Source organism: Schistocerca piceifrons, chromosome 5 (genome assembly GCF_021461385.2).
Source record: "Schistocerca piceifrons isolate TAMUIC-IGC-003096 chromosome 5, iqSchPice1.1, whole genome shotgun sequence".
NCBI lineage: Eukaryota > Metazoa > Arthropoda > Insecta > Orthoptera > Acrididae > Schistocerca > Schistocerca piceifrons.
The window spans coordinates 257,936,842-257,950,856 of NC_060142.1; the positions used below are offsets into that span (position 1 = coordinate 257,936,842).

The 14,015-nt window shown below is 39.8% G+C and overlaps 1 long non-coding RNA gene across 1 annotated transcript; it reads left to right on the forward strand.

Moving 5' to 3' along the window:
• Nucleotides 1–219: 219 nt before the first annotated feature.
• Nucleotides 220–13,457, forward strand: LOC124798225. Its single transcript, XR_007016926.1, has 2 exons — nt 220–314; nt 13,345–13,457. It is a non-coding gene; the product is annotated as an uncharacterized LOC124798225 (long non-coding RNA).
• The last annotated feature ends 558 nt before the right edge of the window (nt 13,458–14,015 follow it).

A 14,015-nucleotide genomic window follows, 5' to 3' on the forward strand; every position in this document is an offset into this window, starting at 1 on the left:
CGAATTGCAATGCATTGGGCAATATTTTGATGCGACGTGGCGGCCAGTGCCAATTCTCCTCTAATGTGAAAACCACTGTTATCATCAGCACTGAAACTTTGGCTGTACTTTAATCTTGTAACCGAAAAGTAAGCAAACTGTAAGAGAACATACAAGTGTATGGAATTTGTTACATTTGAAAAATGCATTTCAATATTAGAGAATTCGATCGTGTCTTCCGCTATCTGTCGATAATCGACTTATTAAATCGAGGCAAAGAAGTAACAAATGAACACTTGTTTATGTTAAGGGCACCTTTGTAGATATGTTGTGAGGTAAGGAAGTGAACTTTTGTATTGTTGTAATCTTGGCTCAAGAATGAAAAAGGATCCTTGTAAACCAATAGCCTGTAAAATACAAAAGTGCTTGACAGGTAAGATTGCGTCTGATCTTCCGACAGATATGCATTGGAAGGAATGTTACGTATTGATACTATTTCGACGTATGTAGGGCTTTTATGTTAGAAAATCATCTGTACACGGAAGACCAACTGTTGTATGCGTGTGTACCGTAGAGAAATTAAAACAATCATAATGTTACACTGTATGGTGTTCAGTGGACGTACTTTTTTCTGCAATAGTCTACTTAATTACCTATATGTTGCTGTGGAGCGCAATGAACATGACCTGTTACCCTGATTAAACTTTTATGAAAATCGTTCATGGTGAATATACTGAAGGCCTATGTATTGAGTCCTTAACAAGGAACGTAAAGCAATACTTTCTTGTGGAGCTTGTTCACAAATAATTACATACCCACTCATTGACAAATTACTGAAATACGGTTGGAGATCGTGTACAGTAAAACTTCTTCCTTTTGTGGTCTTCAGTCCGAAGAATGGTTGGATGCAGCTCTGAATTCTACTCTATCCTGTGCAAGCTTCTTCATTTCCAAGTAACTACTACAAACTACATCCTTCTGTGTCTGCTTACAGAATTCATCTCTTGGTCTCCCTCTACGATTTTTATCCTCCACGCTTCCCACCAATACGAAATTTGTGATCGCTTGATGCCTCAGAACATGTCCTACCTACCAATCCCTTCTTCTAGTCAAGTTGCCCCCAAAATCCTTTTTCCCCAATTCTGTTCAGTACATCCTCATTAGTTACATGATCTACCTATCTAATCTTCAACATTCTTCTGTAGCACCACATTTCAAAAGCTTCTATTCTCTTCTTGACTAAACTATGTTTTCCTTCCTACAGCCAGTCTGCATTTTATATCCTCTCTACTTTGGCCATCATCAGTTATTTTGCTCCCCAAATAGCAAAACTCCTTTACTACTTTAAGTGTCTCATTTTCTAATCTAATTCCCTTGGCATCACCTGATGTTATCTGAGAACATTTCATTATCCTCATTTTGCTTTTGTTTATGTTCATCTTATATCTTTCAAGATCCTGTCTGTTCATTTCGTCTCCCAAGTCCTTTGCTGCCTGTGGCAGAAGTACAGTGTCATCAGCAAACCTCAAAGTTTTTATTTCTTCTTCCTGGACTTTAATTCCTTCTCCAAACTTTTCTTTTATTACCTTTACTGCTTGCTCAATTTACAAATTGATTTACACTGGGGATACATTAGAACTCTGTCTCTCTCAGCCCCTGCTACCCTTTCATGGCCCTTGACTCTTGTGACTGTAATCTGGTTTCTTTATGAATTGTAAATAGACTTTCACTCCCTGTGTTTCACCCTTGCCATCCTTAGAATTTGAAAGAGAATATTCTACTCAACAACATAGATTTGCCTTTCCTTAGCCTATATTCCATTAGAAATCAGTCAGTATTGCCTCACATGTCCCTAAATTTCTCTGGAATCCAAACTGATTTCCCCTGAGGTTGGCTTCCAACAGTTTTCCATTCTTCTGTAAAGAATTCAGGTCATTGGAAGCGTCCGATTCCACCCGTCCCCTTTGACCCCATGACGTGAGGGTGTTGCGTGTGACGTCATTGTAGTGCAGAGTTCTACATCTACATTTATACTCCACAAGCCACCCAACGGTGTGTGGCGGAGGGCACTTTATGTGCCGCTGTCATTACCTCCCTTTCCTGTTCCAGTGGCGTGTGGTTCGCGGGAAGAACGACTGTATGAAAGCCTCCGTGCGCGCTCTAATCTCTCTTATTTTACATTCGTGATCTCCTCAGGAGGTATAAGTAGGGGGAAGCAATATATTCGATACCTCATCCAGAAACGCACCCTCTCGAAACCTGGCGAGCAAGCTACACCACGATGCAGAGCACCTCTCTTGCAGAGTCTGCAACTTGAGTTTGTTAAACATCTCCGTAACGCTATCACGGTTACCAAATAACCCTGTGACGAATCGCGCCGCTCTTCTTTGGATCTTCTCTATCTCCTCCGTCAACCCGTTCTGGTACGGATCCCACACTGATGAGCAATAGTCAAGTATAGGTCGAACAAGTGTTTTGTAAGCCACCTCCTTTGTTGATGGACTACATTTTCTAAGGACTCTCCCAATGACTCTCAACCTGGTACCCGCCTTATCAACAATTAATTTTATATGATCATTCCACTTCAAATCGTTCCGCATGCATACTCCCAGATATTTTACAGAAGTAACTGCTACCAGTGTTTGTTCCGCTATCATATAATCATACAATAAAGGATCCTTCTTTCTATGTATTCGCAATACATTACATTTGTCTATGTTATGGGTCAGTTGCCACTCCCTGCACTAAGTGCCTATCCGCTTTAGATCTTCCTGCATTTCGCTTCAACTTTCTAATGCTGCAACTTCTCTGTATACTACAGCATCATCCGCGAAAAGCCGCGTGGAACTTCCGACACTATCTACTAGGTCATTTATATATATTGTGAAAAGCAATGGTCCCATAACACTCCCCTGTGGCACGGCAGAGGTTACTTTAACGTCTGTAGACGTCTCTCCATTGATAACAACATGCTGTGTTCTGTTTGCTAAAAACTCTTCAATCCAGCCACACAGCTGGTCTGATATTCCGTGGGGTCTTACTTTGTTTATCAGGCGACAGTGTGGAACTGTATCGAACGCCTTCCAGAAGTCAAGAAAAATAGCATCTACCTGGGAGCCTGTATCTAATATTTTTGGGTCTCATGAACAAATAAAGCGAGTTGGGTCTCACACGATCGCTGTTTCCGGAATCCATGTTGATTCCTACATAGTAGATTCTGGGTTTCCAAAAAACGACATGATACTCGAGCAAAAAACATGTTCTAAAATTCTACAACAGATGGACGTCAGAGATATAGGTCTATAGTTTTGCGCATCTGCTCGACGACCCTTCTTGAAGACTGGGACTACCTGTGCTCTTTTCCAATCATTTGGAACCTTCCGTTCCTCTAGAGACTTGCGGTTCATGAGTTGGTTGTAGATGTCTTGTTATGTGTGATGTCTCTCTCTCTCTCTCTCTCTCTCTCTCTCTCTCTCTGTGTGTGTGTGTGTGTGTGTGTGTGTGTGTGTGTGTGTGTGTGTGTGTGTGTGTGGTTCATTTTACATACAGGAATTTTTGACTTTTTGAGGTGTTGTGGTTTTTGTTTTGTTTTTCTTAGTTCAGTTGTTGGATTTTTCGTATCAGTAGTTATGGTTGACCTATATAGGTACAGGGAAATTACCGATTTTAATTTTTCGTAGTTTTATTTATTGGTGTTTTGGTATTGTCACATGTCAAGGGAAATGTCTGTTTCCATTTGGTGTCGTTTTCGCTGTAGGTATTGCTGTTGTGGTATCGTCAGCTGCGGTTGACCTAAATAGGTCAAGGGAAGTGTCCGATTCCTGTGCATTTTTTCCGTTGTTTTGTGTGTTTTTGGATCGTGGTGTGTTTTTTTACTGTTATCTTTTCCGCTCCCTAATACTCCCAATTTGCCGCAGTTGCCCCCTTAGTTTGATTTGTAGGGAGATGTTATTGTCTTATGTATACGTATATTCATGTGTGTGTTCGTGACATCATAGGCGCCATATTGGAGACGCTTAGAATAGCTTTTTCCGCCATGTTGATAACATCATGCGTCAAAGCAGTCGGGTGGAATCCTACACTTCTGTAATCGCAAGAATTCATGTTAGTATGACCATAAACCACGATTCCAATATGGCGCATATAAAGTCGGTATGTACACATTATGAGGACGAAAATACATCGAAAAACAAACACGCACACTTTCCACAAAAAGCCTAATGACACTAACGGAACAAGCGCGGGAAATGGGGTGTTTCTGGGTGGGGGCAAACTAAATATAAACAAATTTAGACACCCACCCCCATACAAAACCATACAAAATGACGAAAAAACCGACATCACAAAACTCCCCAAATACCACTAAACACAATATCATCTTGAATCGGACACTTCCCTTGACCTAAATAACTCAACAGCAGCTCCCGATCCCATAAATTAGGATCAAACACTTCCCTTGGCCCATATAGCTCAAAAATATTGCCCGATACCAATATCAACATACACAGCCACACATTATGATCGAACACTTCCCTTGACCTGCGCACTGTTAATTTTATCAGTCATATCCATTCCTGAACAAAAACAACAGTCCATTAATTTTACTAAAGTACCACACGATGTACAGGGAACAACACTAATTAACCTTCACACAAAATCGTTAGCTCACTGAAATGAATTCCACTACAAACACAGCCGACACTCGAACAATTCTGGATAATGAGCAAAAGCAAACTGAGCCCATCACACCACACAAACGAAAACCCTGAACATACCACCAGAGAACACAACAAATCACAACACGACATCGACAAACACGCCACACTCACAAACCAAACTCCGCGCCGTCATGACATCACAAACGACAACACTCTTATGTCACGTGTCAAAGCCAACGCGTGGTATCGGACGCTTCTGTCGACCCAGTAGTTATAACAGAATGGTGTCTACTCCTGGAGCTTTGTTTTGATGCTAAGCACTTAATACAGAATAGTGCTCTCTGATAATAACGTATTAAATTTAAAACGTGATGTTATTGCCCTTGGAAATGTCTTGCACCACAGCTAAGGATTTTGGTTGTGTGGACCATACAACCATTGTGAAGAAGTTACAAATGTGGTAGTGGGCTCAGCTGGTTTATGTATGTTATGTAGTTGGAGACAGAAAATAGCTTGTAAAGATTTGTCTCCGATCACATCGATCTGAGTTTCAAGCAATGGGTTCACTGTTATTTCTAACACCTGGATGTGAGCTCCTACTCGAATTGTTCAAAGATTTTGACCTTTTTGCAAGATTATAAAAGTATAGGGATAAAACTTATTACTTGTACGCATATTGAATAGTTATCACTCAAAATATGTGAAAACCACCTGACAACTGAAGAAAAAATAATCATCATTAATTTTTGCTATCAGTACAGTCTGTTCAGCATGTCTCGGAGAATACCAGGAGCTATACCGATGGTCTTATCGAACATAGAGAAATAGGAAATGTTCAGTTTTTGGTACTTCAAACAGACCGAAACCTTAATTAGCAACGTCCCACCTCCATTTTTTAATTTCTTTCTTTCTTTTTTGATGAGTCTTCAGTCTCCTGAATTGTTTGGTGCGGCCCGCCACAAATTCCTCTCCTGCGCCAACCTCTTTATTTCAGAGTAGCGTTTGCAGCCTACGTACTCAATTATTTGCTGGATGTACTCTGATCTCCGTCTTCCTCTACAGATTTTGCCCTCAACAGCTCCTTCTAGTACCATGGAAGTCATTCTCTGATGCCTCAGCAGATGTCCTATCATCGTATACCTTCTTCTTGTCAGTATTTTCCTCATATTTATTTTCTCCGGTTCTGCGCAGAACCTCCTCATTGCTGAACTTGTCAGTCCACCTAATTTTCAACTTTCGTCTGTAGCACCACATCTCAGATGCTTCAATTCACTTCTGTTCCCCTTTTCCCACAGTCCATGTTTCACTACCATACAATGCTGTGCTCCAATGTTCTCAGAAATTTCTTCCACCAATCATGGCCTGTGTTTGATTACTAGTAGACTTCCCGTGGCCAGGAATGCCCTTTTTGCCATTGCTAGTCTGTGTTTGATGCCCTCCTTGCACTGTCTGTCATTGGTTATTTTACTGTGTCAGTAACAGAATTCCTTAACTTCATCTACTTCGTGACCGTCAATCCAGATGATAAGTTTCTCACTGGTTTCATTTCTGCTACATCTCATTACTTCCGTCTTTCTTTGATTTACTCTCATCCATACTCTGTACTCATTAGACCGTACATTCCATTCAGCAGATTGTATAATACTTCTCTACTTTCACTTATGAGAGCAATGTTATCAGCGAATTGTATCGATGTACTTACACCTTACAATTAGCATAATGGTGCAACATAATTCATCTGTATTTACAATATGCACGACTGCAGGTGTATAATATTTATGATGTCCAACATCTGAAATGATGGGTGCCCACTGAAGCCCACAAAGTCTGGAGATGATTTCACTTTGGTTTCGCCACATGTTGAAGACACCCACTGCAGCTCTCTTCAAACACCCAACAAATCATGCAGTTCCTGAAATGCTCGTGTCGAGCCTCCAGGCTGTCACAATTTGCACTCAATCAAACTCAGATAGTTGGTAAATCTTCTCCATTGTACACACGGACAGCATGCTCTGATGCTACTTGCACCGTGTGTGCATTTGATTAGCAGTCATTCCTAGCCAGGGGATGCTGCTATACCAAGGACAGGTTTAAATTGATAGGAGGTTAGTGGTCATAATGTTCTGGCCGTTCAATGTATATTTTACTGGTTCAATCTCATTTAATACATCACCTTCCTACTTAAAATTTTTTGAAGAATACAAACATTTTGCTATGAACTTTTGTGTTGAAATTTGAAATCATTCACCTTAAATTTTCTTAATTGGTTTGGCCACTTGTTAAACCAAATTTGACCATTGGTAGATGGGCTTAGATTTGTCATTTTACTTTTATTAGCTCTTAGGTCTCTTTTTGCTCCTACTTTTGTGATCATGAACATCAAACATGTATTTGCTTCATTTTGAGGGTCTCAGAGTTTTAATTAATCTAAAGGGTATAAAGATTACATTGTTGAGTATTTATGCTGCACAAACCTTTCACATTCACACTCAAGATTCTCTACGACCTAAGATGCAACTGCTATTTCAAATATGAATAATAGAGATTTACCAATGTTCATCTGCAGGTCTTTATCATTGAAGTACTGTATTTATTAACTTCCATTACACTCTATTTGCAAACAATTTTAGTGTAGAAACTGATTTAAGGAGTCATCTGTGTAGCATATTATGTTCGAATTATAGGGTTGTGCCATGTCGTTCGTACACACTAATGGGCCAAAACATTATGACCATTTGTTTAATGGCTTTTCAGCCTACCTTTAAAAGACTGTACAGCAGCAATTCTGTTTGGCATGGATTCGTAATGTTTTTGGCAGGATTACAAAGGTATGTGGCACCAGATGTATACGCACAGGTCAGGTAGTTCCCATAAATTGAAGGCCGGTCATTTAAAGTTGTAGAGATAGCATCTGATAGCATCTTGGATGTGTTCTGTGAGGGTCTTGTACTTACAGGTGTCATTGTGCCTTTGATGACTAACACAGGTCCCGTAGAAGCCGGGGATAATACTGTCAGTAGTGTTATGCGTGTTTTGAGCAACTGTTCGCCTGGATGACAATGTATCTTGGCATGGCAATCAACCTGGTGTAACAATAGGGTGTATATGCCCTGGAACAACTGGGAAAAAACCCAGGAATTTTATAGAATTTCAGGAATTTTTCATTGTTTTTGTTTTCAGTTGAATTTTTGTAATTTTTACTGCTAAAAACTCATGCTCTAACAAAGAATTTTACTGCAGAATAATACTGCAGCAGTAATACATAAATTACAGAGAAAAAAAGTAAGTTGCAAAGGAAATGCGCCATATGTAGCAACAAATCACAGTAGGATGAAGGCTGTGCGATACTTCATAACAGCAAACTGCTTCTGATGAGTGTGACGACATAATTGTTTGCATTAGATACTTTTGAGCAGTTGCCAGTGGGCTCATGCGCTTGCACAGTTGATTTGCGTATGAGCAGTACTGTACCATCTGCTTCTGCCTACTTGAAGTGTGGCTGTTAGCTTTATCAGCAGTAGCAACAAGTAGCCAAATGTTTCCCAGAAAAAATTTTCTGGCGCACCCAAGCTGCCAGATTCGTGCCCGCACATGACAGTTTTGAGTTGTAGTGGGGAGGGTGGGGTCCCCACATGATCTGTGTTTTTGTTTACAGCTCCCATGTCAAATGGGAACAAAACTGATTTCTGTGGCTGGGAGCTATCAATTGAATTAAAATACATTCACACAATTACAGAAAGCTATTAGTTTCAGTTTTTTAAATTTTATTTTATTTTCACGTTTTTGGCAGTGAAGCATTAATCAGTCGCTTTGCAGAACAACGAAGTTATTTTTGTTGATTTGCTGAAGACATTTGGCGTTTGTTAATCTTTTCTGTAGAGGCAATCAATTTATTTGTAATGAAGTATTTCATTCCACGCTATTGTCGAGTTTCAACTGTTTTCTGAATTTCAAGTGCACGTTTTCATCTGGCACATATGGCTTTAAGCCATAATAAAGAATGAAACAGGAGATACTACAGTACTGGTACTCCAAGAAAATTTGCATGCCAAAAACCACACTCAAAAGCTCGACATCAGGTTGAAGGCCTACTTCTTTGTGAATCTGGGCATATGAATGTGCATTTTAAGCCGAATTATGCATTTAAGTGTGATTTACGAAATTCCGATGCTGTTGGAGTATTCTCTGATATCCTGTTTCATTTATGATGTAGTTTTAAGATCTCTCAATTCTATATACTGGATGACAATTACTGAACTATATGAAAAAAATGAAAATCAGTTAAAAACTACAATGTGCATACACTTTGTTCAACATGTAAACGTTACTAGAGATATTTGGATTTAGGTTATGATATGTTCGATATGCCTGCCATCATTGACGATGTGGCGCAGACGAATAGCAAAATTCTGCACGACCCGCTGGAGTGTTGGAACATGGTGTTGGAACATCAATGCTGTTGATCACCTCCTGGATGGCTGTTTTCAGCTCATCAATGGTTTTGGGGGTTGTTGCTGTACACCTTGTTTTTAATATAGCCACCAAAAAGGAATCACAAGTGTTCAGATCAGAACATGGCAGCCAATTGGGGCCCATACCAGTGGTCTCTGGGACCAGAACCAGAATGCAGTCCATAAAGTGTTCCTCCTGGACATCAAACACTCTTTTGCTACTATCATGTTGAGTCCCATCTTGTCGAAATCAGGTTCACTTTGGATCATGGGGAGGAAATCATCTTCCAAAACATCCGCGTACCATTCGGTAGTCATCATACCATCAATGAATATTGCACCAATTATTCCGGGATGGACATTGCACACCACACAGTCACTCATTGAGAGTGAAGAGACTTTTTGATTGTGAAATATGGATTCTCAGTCCCCCAGATGCGCCAGTTTTGCTTGTTGACGAACCCATCCAAATGTCTGTGGGCTTTGTCGCTAAACCAAACCATACTGATTCCCATCGTTCCCAATGGCCAACCCAGCAATTTGAACATCGTAACACAAACCTTTCAGAAGTTGTGATGATTTTATTTCATATAGTTCAATAATTTTCACTCTGTACATACGAACTTACAGGCTTCCTACGTCATCGTAGTTATGTGTGTGCAGTAACACCTTTTTTATAGTGTGCTCTGACAACTACTGTAACAAATTCTAACAGGTCACGGGAAAATATTGCAAATGGTGATTTGAAAAGCATTACTTACAAGTAAACTGCATTTTACACAAGATGAATTATTTTATGTGTGAGAATGTGCTTTGAATTTCTTAAATCACTAAGTGTTTGACTCTCATTTAAAGCTTAACACTTTAAGGGCCAGACACTTAAAATATTTCAGGCCCAGAAGGCCAGACATTTATGCCATTATTTAAAATTTTACTGGCACTTTTGTGTGATGTATCTTAAAGTGTAACACATGCAAAAAGACCAATATTATATGTGAAAGCTTAGCTTTTCTTGTAACTTCACTCTGTATGTTAATTTAAACTACTAACTTTTCCTATTTGTGAGTTCGCGCTACTTAACACTGATACTGCTGTTGGCTGGCATTCGTTTTCTAAAGAGCCAGGAAGTTCTATGTCGGTGTATTAAACTTTAACCATTCAAAGAATTGCTATAAGTATATTGTCACTTAACACAGAAAAAGTGTTTTTCTACCTGGGAGAAAGTTTTTTTGTAAGTGGGAAATCAGGGAAAGCTTATTTTTGTGTAGTGTGTGAACTGTTCCCAATGTTAAGTGACAGCAAATGAACACTCATCAGCAAATAACTTATGTAAGTATCTAACTTTGTAGAGTTCAAAATTAGTGATCTTAAAATGTAGCCTAAATTATATGTGTTAATATTATTTGTAATCTCTTTCTATGTAGTCTTTTCTCACTATGTTTGAACACCTTGTGACGCATGCACACGTTAAATTTTTGGGATTTGGGATCTTCCAGATTTCTGTTTTTTAAAGTTGACAGGTAAGCAGTAGATTTCCCCATTTGTGGCTTGTATTATTGTTGCTAGAATGATTCAAGATTTGCCTCTGCTTTTGTTGCCACATCGTGTACTCCCAGCATTACACAGCAGCATTCAGTCGTGGAGTGGGCAGTGCTCATAATATTGTGGCTCATCATTGTATATGAGAATGAGAAAATGGCTGAGTATTGAACTCTTGTTACTGTTACACTGGTGGACTTAAAATTTATCATCTATTTTATATGTTATATTTTGCTAGGGAGTTTGTAGTATAATACCCTGCTCGACAGAAAAAGAGAAGCACCTAGAAGACATTGTTAGATGTCAGTGTAATTTGTACACATCATTGGCAGGTGTCAGTGATTAGAGTTGAAATTCTCTGTGGCGTGTAGAACGACCGCCAGAGTGCATTACTGTTGTTCATGTTTAATGTTGTTACTAGGCCTGGTAGGGTATGGAAGGAGCAGTGTCAGATGTTGAGTGATCACTATGAAGGATACAGAGATGCAGGATACTTGTTTGAGATAGTGTTGTCAGCACTCTGTATAGTTAGAAAGGGGTCTCATCTGGCTGACTGTACAACCCATGCTACATCCAGATTTGTGGTGAATTTGGATGTGACAGTGGGTCAGTATTGGACTGCATAAGAGAGTAAGGGTTGGCGTACTCATTGTCAGGGTTCTGGTCGAACAAGTCTGACTGCAACACAGAGGGATCATTGTATTGTGCACCAATTACATTTTTGTATTGTGCACCAATTACATTTTAAGCCCTTTACATCTGTGCCTGCCAGCTGAGTACAAGTATTTGATTGCCTGCAACGTTCTATGTCATCTCACACTGTTGTTTGGAGATTAGCAGCAGTCACACTTAGAAGTAACTGTCCCGTGCATAAGCTGCTGTTAGCATACAACACAAATAAATGCATTTGGAGTGCTACTGTGACTAGGAAGCATTGATAATTTATGTTACATTGTGTTCAGCAATGAATCACAATTCTGCAGTACCCTGGATTACCATCATCTGTGAGTATAGAGGTTGGATGACCATCTGTGAATATGGAGGTGGCCTGAGGAGAGTTCCCATTCTTCCAGTGTTTTGGAGAGGCATAACGGCGTTACTCAGTACGTCATGGACATTGTGCATCCTCATGGCAGATGTATCTATATGAACTTTTGGCATGATGTTGAGGTACTCCCGCGGCCAGAAGGATCCCCAGACCTTTCCTTAATAGAACATGTATGGGACCAGCTCTGATGTCAACTCCATGCCAGTGCCAGTATCCAGGATGTCAAGGACCAGTTACAATCCAGAAAGAGATTTTCACTCTGCAGCGGAGTGTGCGCTGATATGAAACTTCCTGGCAGATTAAAACTGTGTGCCCGACCGAGACTCGAACTGTAAGGTTTGGAAGGTAGGAGACGAGATACTGGCAGAAGTAAACCTGTGAGTACCGGGCATGAGTCGTGCTTCGGTAGCTCAGATGGTAGAGCACTTGCCCGCGAAAGGCAAAGTTCCCGAGTTCGAGTCTCGGTCGGGCACACAGTTTTAATCTGCCAGGAAGTTTCATACCAGTTACAATAATTGTGAGTCAGCTTGCCTCGGAACAGGATACCAGTACATTATGACATACTTCCCTACTATATCAGTGCATGCATCTAGACCAGAGTGGGGGGCAACATCATGCTGGTAAGTGGACTCCTAGCGTGTAGCTCTTTGTAAATTTGACTCTATTTTAAGGTACCTTTTAAATCCTTGAAGTTTCATTTCATTTCCTCATTACTTTAATGGTGCTTCCCTTTGTTTTAGTCAGGGAGTGTGTTCAAAGCGTGCGTGCATGTGCGTGCGTGTGTGTTTGTTCAACGAAAACACTATTGGTCCACCCAATGAGGCACTTGTTGTGTGTGTGACTGAGTTAACCAAGTAAACCATCTGCCATTGAACACTCTAGGCCACGCCAGCTCTGGAACTGCTATGAGATTACAGTTGTATTAAAAACTTACGTTTTTTGTAGTTCAAATAAAATAATCCCCCATCATAGTCACTAATTACGTCTAAACCATATTGCAAATAAATTTATGAACAACCGAAAATTTATTTACAGGCAAGGTATGTATATTTCTGATTGAAAGTATAAATTTTGCAGATACCCAATTTTTTAAATTTTTTTAGTAAAATAGGTTGTTCGGAAATTTTATATAGCTGTGAACCCATGACAGTTCCACTTTCATACTTAGGAATTAGTTAACAATTGTGATGGGAAGTGTTGTGTATAATTTTTTTGAAAAGTTTTGAAGATGAACTTTTTGATAAATTAACAATTTGAATTTGAAAAAAAATTTCTATCCCAAACCCACATTGTGTTGTACATCATAGGAAAGCTCGTGGAAAATGATGCAAAATTGCTCCTATCCCATCATTTTAGCTTAATTAGAAGAGTTGCTACAGCTATTTGAAATAACGCCAGAGCGACAATTTTTGACATCTTCAAATCACCACATTTTAGAAATGATTGTCGCATTTCCTGGTTATTTTTCTTAATCTGTGTGAAACGTGTCACCAAAATCTGAGATGGTGATTTAAAATTCGTATTAAAAATGAGCTTATTTTGACTGGAATGTTCCACTGTTATTGAAAACTTACATGAGCTAAACACTACTGTTGAATATACAGTTTTCAGTGTTCATTTATTTTACCTCTATATGTGCTTATAATTTTATTGTTAATTTTTGTTGCAGAAAACAGATTTCAGGAGCCATCTTGTCAGGATGTGCTTGAAGAAATGAGAGAGTGTTGCAGGAAGTGGGCACACATTTCGCTTTGCTGTTCCGGTATTGACATAAGTGATAAAGGAAAAAATTACAAGGTAATTGCCTCAGACAAGGCTCTGTCTTTGTTTTAGAGAAAGAACATAACTGCTCAAATTGTTTGCAGATGATGATAAATTGTAACAAACAATGTTATTGGTCAAGGTGATACTCATCAGTGCATTAATCACGTCCAGTGTCATAACACTCCACCATTTTGCTTGCTTATACCTTGTGGAGGCAGAAGAGTAGTGATGAAGATGGTTGTACTATGAGCTGGGAACTAATAGATGTTGTATCTCACAAGGATCGATCTTAGGATCCCTTACTTTTCTTTTTTGTTTATGAACCATGGACCTTGCCGTTGGTGGGGAGGCTTGCGTGCCTCAGCGATACAGATAGCCGTACCGTAGGTGCAACCACAACGGAGGGGTATCTGTTGAGAGGCCAGACAAACGCGTGGTTCCTGAAAAGGGGCAGCAGCCTTTTCAGTAGTTGCAGGGGCAACAGTCTGGATGATCGACTGATCTGGCCGTGTAACACTAACCAAAATGGCCTAGCTATTCTGGTACTGTGAACGGCTGAAAGCAAGGGGAAACTAC